Below are 6,245 nucleotides of genomic sequence, written 5' to 3'. Positions count from 1 at the left end.
CAACTGAGCACGTCTCCTCTGTTCCCTTAGGCTCATAGTCTTATTCTTCCTCCATGGTCCAACCACAATGCTCCAAGTCCCCATAGACCTTATGATCTGCAAGGTAACCTGCCACATAGCTTTCTCCCTCCGAATCTTAGGATGACATAATGTTCTAATCTGCAGCAGAAACAACTCGAAACAAAGACAGAGGATATTTGCGTGATACGGTGGTCAAAGCCTTCGGGAGATTATATAATGAATTTTTATCGACCAAAAGAAGTATCGTGCAAGAAACGGAGTCTGAAGAGTCCACGAGGTGCCCACGAGGCAGGGGGCGTTCCCAGGGGGGTAGGGCGCGCCCTCGACCCTCGTGGAAGCCTCGTGTCCTTCCCGGACTACTTCTTATTTTCCTATTTTCTTAAATATTCCAAAACAGAGAAAATTGCCATTAGAATTGTTTTGGAGTCGGTTTACTTACCGTACCACGTACCTATTCCTTTTCGGAGTCTGGAACATTCTGGAAAGTGTCCCTTATGTATTCCTCCGGGGTTACGGTTTCAATAACATTAGTTTCAACATTTATGGGATTACCTAAGATATAATGTTTGATTCTTTGACCGTTCACCATCCTCGGATTTGTGCCTTCGAAGTTGTTCATTTTTATGGCATCGGAACGGTAGACCTCCTCGATGACGTAAGGACCTTCCCATTTAGAGAGAATTTTGCCTGCAAAAAATCTTAAACGAGAGTTGTATAACAATACATAATCACCTACATTAAACTCACGCTTTTGTATCCTTTTATCATGCCATCTTTTAATTTTTTCTTTAAACAGTTTGGCATTCTCGTGGGCCTGGGTTCTCCATTCATCATGTGAGCTAATGTCAAAAATCCTCTTCTCAGCGGCAAGTTTAAAGTCATAGTTGAGCTCTTTAATAGCCCAATATGCCTTATGTTCTAGTTCAAGAGGTAAGTGACACGCTTTACCATAAACCATTTTATATGGAGACATACCCATAGGATTTTTGCATGCAGTTCTATAAGCCCATAATGCATCATCAAGTTTCTTGGACCAATTCTTTCTATATCTATTAACAGTCTTTTGCAAAATTAATTTAAGCTCTCTATTGCTTAGTTCCACTTGATATGGAGATGCAATTCTATGATTAACATCATACTTAGCAAGCATTTTACAAAAGGCACCATGAATAAAATGTGAACCACCGTCAGTCATTAAGTATCTAGGGACTCCAAACCTCGGAAAAATAACTTCTTTAAGCATCTTAATAGAGGTGTTATGATCAGCACTACTAGTTGGAATAGCTTCTACCCACTTAGTAACATAATCAACAACAACTAAAATATGTGTATACCCATTAGAGGAAGGAAACGGTCCCATATAATCAAAGCCCCAAACATCAAATGGTTCAATAACAGGTGAATAATTCATAGGCATTTCTTGACGTCTGCTAATATTACCAATTCTTTGACATTCATCACAAGACAAAACAAACTTACGGGCATCCTTGAAGAGAGTAGGCCAATAAAAACTGGATTGCAATACCTTATGTGCAGTTCTGTCTCCAGCATGGTGTCCTCCATAAGCCTCGAAGTGACACTTGCATAGGATCTGTTCCTGTTCATGCTCAAGTACACAACGTCTAATAACACCATCTACTCCTTCTTTATAAAGATGTGGGTCATCCCAAAAGTAATGCCTTAAATCATAGAAGATTTTTTTTCTTTTGCTGGTATGTGAAACTAGGTGGTATAAACTTAGCAACAATATAATTAGCATAATCAGCATACCATGGAGCAGTACGAGAAGCATTTATGACAGCTAATTGTTCATCAGGAAAGCTATCATCAATAGTTAGTGGGTCATCAAGAACATTATCTAACCTAGAAAAGTTGTCTGCAACGGGGTTCTCGGCTCCCTTTCTATCAATAATATGCAAATCAAATTCTTGAAGCAAGAGAACCCATCTAATAAGTCTAGGTTTAGAATCCTTCTTTTCCATAAGATATTTAATAGCAGCATGGTCAGTGTGAAGAGTTACTTTAGAATCAACAATGTAAGGTCTGAACTTATCACAAGCAAATACAACTGCTAAAAATTCTTTTTCAGTAGTAGCATAATTTCTTTGAGCACTATCTAGAGTTTTACTGGCATATTGGATAACATTTAATTTCTTACCAACTCTTTGTCCTAGAACAGCCCCTATAGCATAATCACTAGCATCACACATAATTTCAAATGGTAAATTCCAATCAGGAGGTTGAACAATAGGTGCAGAAACCAAAGCTTTCTTAAGTATTTCAAATGCTTCTACACAATCATCATCAAAGACAAAAGGGACATCTTTTTGTAAGAGGTTAGTCAGAGGCCGAGAAATTTTAGAAAAGTCCTTAATGAACCTCCTATAAAAACCGGCATGACCAAGGAAACTTCTTATACCTTTAATGTCCTTGGGACACGGCATCTTTTCAATAGCATCAACTTTAGCTTTATCAACTTCAATACCTCTTTCAGAAATTTTATGCCCCAAGGCAATACCTATTAATCATAAAGTGGCACTTCTCCCAATTCAAGACAAGATTAGTTTCTTCACATCTCTGCAAAACTCGATCAAGGTTGCTTAAGCAATCATCAAAAGAAGTTCCGTAAACGGAGAAATCATCCATGAATACCTCAACAATCTTTTCATAAAAGTCAGAGAATATAACAGTCATACATCTTTGAAAAGTAGCAGGTGCATTACATAAACCAAAAGGCATAGGTCTATAAGCAAATGTACCGAAAGGGCAAGTGAAAGTTGTCTTTTCTTGATCATGTTTTGATACAGGAATTTGAGAGAAACCAGAATAACCATCTAGAAAGCAAAAATATGTATATTTGGATAATCTTTCTAGCATTTGGTCAATAAAAGGTAATGGGTAATGATCCTTTTTAGTAGCTTTATTTAATTTGCAGAAATCAATTACCATTCTATAACCTGTAACAATTCTTTTTGGGGTCAATTCATCTTTATCATTAGGAACAACAGTAATACCTCTCTTCTTAGGGACACAATGGACAGGACTTACCCACTGACTATCAGCAATGCGATAAATTATACCTGCCTCCAGAAGCTTTAGTATTTCTTTTCTTACCACTTCTTTCATCTTAGGATTTAACCGTCGTTGGTGATCAACAACCGGTTTAGCACCCTTCTCCAATTTTATTTTGTGTTGGCATAAAGTGGGACTAATGCCCTTAAGATTATCAAGAGTATATCCAATAGCAGCACGGTGCTTCTTCAGAGTTTACAATAATTTCTTTTCCTCATGCTCTGAAAGGTTGGCACTAATAATAATAGGATATATCTCTTTCTCATCAAGATAAGCATATTTGAGAGTATCAGGTAAAGGTTTAAGCTCAAACACGGGATCATCCTTGGAGGGAGGAGGATCCCCTAGAATTTCAACAGGCAAGTTGTGTTTCAAAATAGGACCTTGTTTAAAGAATACTTCATCTATTTCCCTTCTTTCATTCATAAACATATCATTTTCATGGTCTATCAAATATTGTTCTAATGGATCACTAGGAGGCACGGCAATAGAAGCAAGACCAATAATTTCATCTTTACTAGGCAATTCTTTATCATGGGGTTGTCTACGAAATTTAGCAAAATTAAACTCATGAGACATATCCCCTAAATCAACAGAAACAATATCCTTATTGCAGTCTATCTTAGCATTAACAGTATTCAAGAAGGGTCTACCAAATATAATGGGAGAAAAGTCATCTTGTGGGGAGCCAAGAACAAGAAAATCAACAGGATATCTAACTTTCCCACACAAGACTTCAACATCTCTAACAATCCCAACTGGTGCAATAGTATCTCTATTAGCAAGCTTAATTGTAACATCTATCTCTTCTATCTCAGCAGGTGCAATATCATGCATAATTTCTTTGTATAAGGAATGAGGTATTGCACTTGCACTAGCACCCATATCACATAAGCCATGATAACAATGATCTCCTATTTTAACAGAAATAACAGGCATGCCTACAACTGGTCTATGTTTATTTTTAGTATCAGGTCTATCAATTCTAGCAGCTTCATGACAGAAGTAAATAACATGCCCATCAATATTATTGGCCAAGAGATCTTTAATCGTAGCAACACTAGGTTCAACTTTAATTTGCTCAGAGGGAGTAGGTGTTCTAGTGTTACTCTTACGAACCACAGTTGAAGCTTTAGCATGATCCTTTATTCTAATAGGGAAAGGTGGTTTCTCAATATAAGCAGTGGGAACAACAGGATCATTATAAGTGATAGTCTTTTCTTCAACTTTAATAGGTACAACTACTTTTACTTCAATGGGAGGATTATATTTAAACCACTTCTCCTTAGGGAGATCAACATGAGTAGCAAAGGATTCACAGAAAGAAGATACTATCTCAGAGTCAAGTCCATAAATTCACGGAAAGCATCGGTATCCATAAAAGATTTAACACAATCAAACTTAGGTGTTATACCTGACTCCTTACCTTCATCGAGGTCCCAATATTCAGAGTTGTGTTTAATTCTTTCTAATAAATCCCATTTGAATTCAATAGTCTTCATCATAAAAGAACCAGTACAAGAAGTATCGAGCATGGAGCGATTACTGAGAGAAAGCCGAGCATAAAAATTTTGAATAATCATTTCTCTTGAGAGCTCATGATTGGGGCATGAATATAACATTTACTTAAGCATCCCCCAAGCTTGAGCGATGCTTTCTCCTTCGCGAGGCCAAAAATTATATATGTAATTACAATCACGATGAACAAGATGCATAGGATAAAACTTCTGATGAAATTCCAATTTCAATCGTTGGTAGTTCCATGATCCTATATCATCACATGGCCTAAACCATCTCAATGACTCTCCCTTCAAAGATAAATGGAAGACCTTCTTCTTGATAACATCCTCGGGCATACCTGCAAGCTAAAATAATCCACAAACTCCATCCACATAGATTAGGTGCAAATCAGGATGTAATGTTCCGTCACCTGTGAAAGGATTAGCTAGCAGTTTCTCTATCATACCCGAAGGAATTTCAAAGTAACATTTTCAGTAGGTTCATTAGGTTGAGGAGAAACTATTTGCTCTACTGGTCGGGGTGAATATACCCCGAACAAGCCCCTCAAAGGATTATGTTCCATGGTAACAAGTGACAGTAAATTTCAGCACACTATATAAAATTTTCCTTACCAAATTCCACCTACCAAAGGCGCTTCACTCCCCAGCAACGGCGCCAAAAAAGAGTCTTGATGACCCACAAGTGTAGGGGATCTATCGTAGCCTTTTCGATAAGTAAGAGTGTCGAACCCAACGAGGAGCAGAAGGAAATGATAAGCGGTTTTCAGCAAGGTATTTTCTGCAAGCACTGAAATTATCGGTAACACATAGTTTTGTGATAAGGTAATTGGTAACGGGTAACAAATAGTAAAAGTAAAGGTGCAGCAATATGGCCCAATCCTTTTTGTAGCAAAGGACAAGCCTGGGCAAGCTCTTATATAAAGTAAAGCGCTCCCGAGGACGCATGGGAATTATCGTCAAGCTAGTTTTCATCACGTTCGGTACTTTGATAATTTGATATGTGGGTGGACCGGTGCTTGGGTACTGTCCTTCCTTGGACAAGCATCCCACTTATGATTAACCCCTATTGCAAGCATCCGCAACTACAACAGAAGTATTAAGGTAAACCTAATCATAGCATGAAACATATGGATCCAAATCAGCCCCTTACGAAGCAACGCATAAACTAGGGTTTAAGCTTCTGTCACTTTAGCAACTCATCATCTACTTATTACTTTCCAATGCCCTCCTGTAGGCCCAACAATGGTGAAGTGTCATGTAGTCGGCGTTCACATGACACCACTAGAGGAAAGACAACATACATCTCATCAAAATATCGAACGAATATCAAATTCACATGACTACTTATAGCAAGACTTCTCCCATGTCCTCAGGAACAAACGTAACTACTCATAAAGCATATTCATGTTCAAAATCAGAGGGGTATTAATATGCATAATGGATCTGAACATATGATCTTCCACCAAGTAAACCAACTAGCATCAACTACAAGGAGTAATCAACACTACTAGCAACCCACAGGTACCAATCTGAGGTTTGGATACAAAGATTGGATACAAGAGATGAACTAGGGTTTGAGATGAGATGGTGCTGGTGAAGATGTTGATGGAGATTGACCCCCTCCCGATGAGA

Source organism: Triticum aestivum, chromosome 3A, assembly GCF_018294505.1.
Source record: "Triticum aestivum cultivar Chinese Spring chromosome 3A, IWGSC CS RefSeq v2.1, whole genome shotgun sequence".
NCBI lineage: Eukaryota > Viridiplantae > Streptophyta > Magnoliopsida > Poales > Poaceae > Triticum > Triticum aestivum.
Note: the sequence above shows the minus strand (reverse complement) of the source record.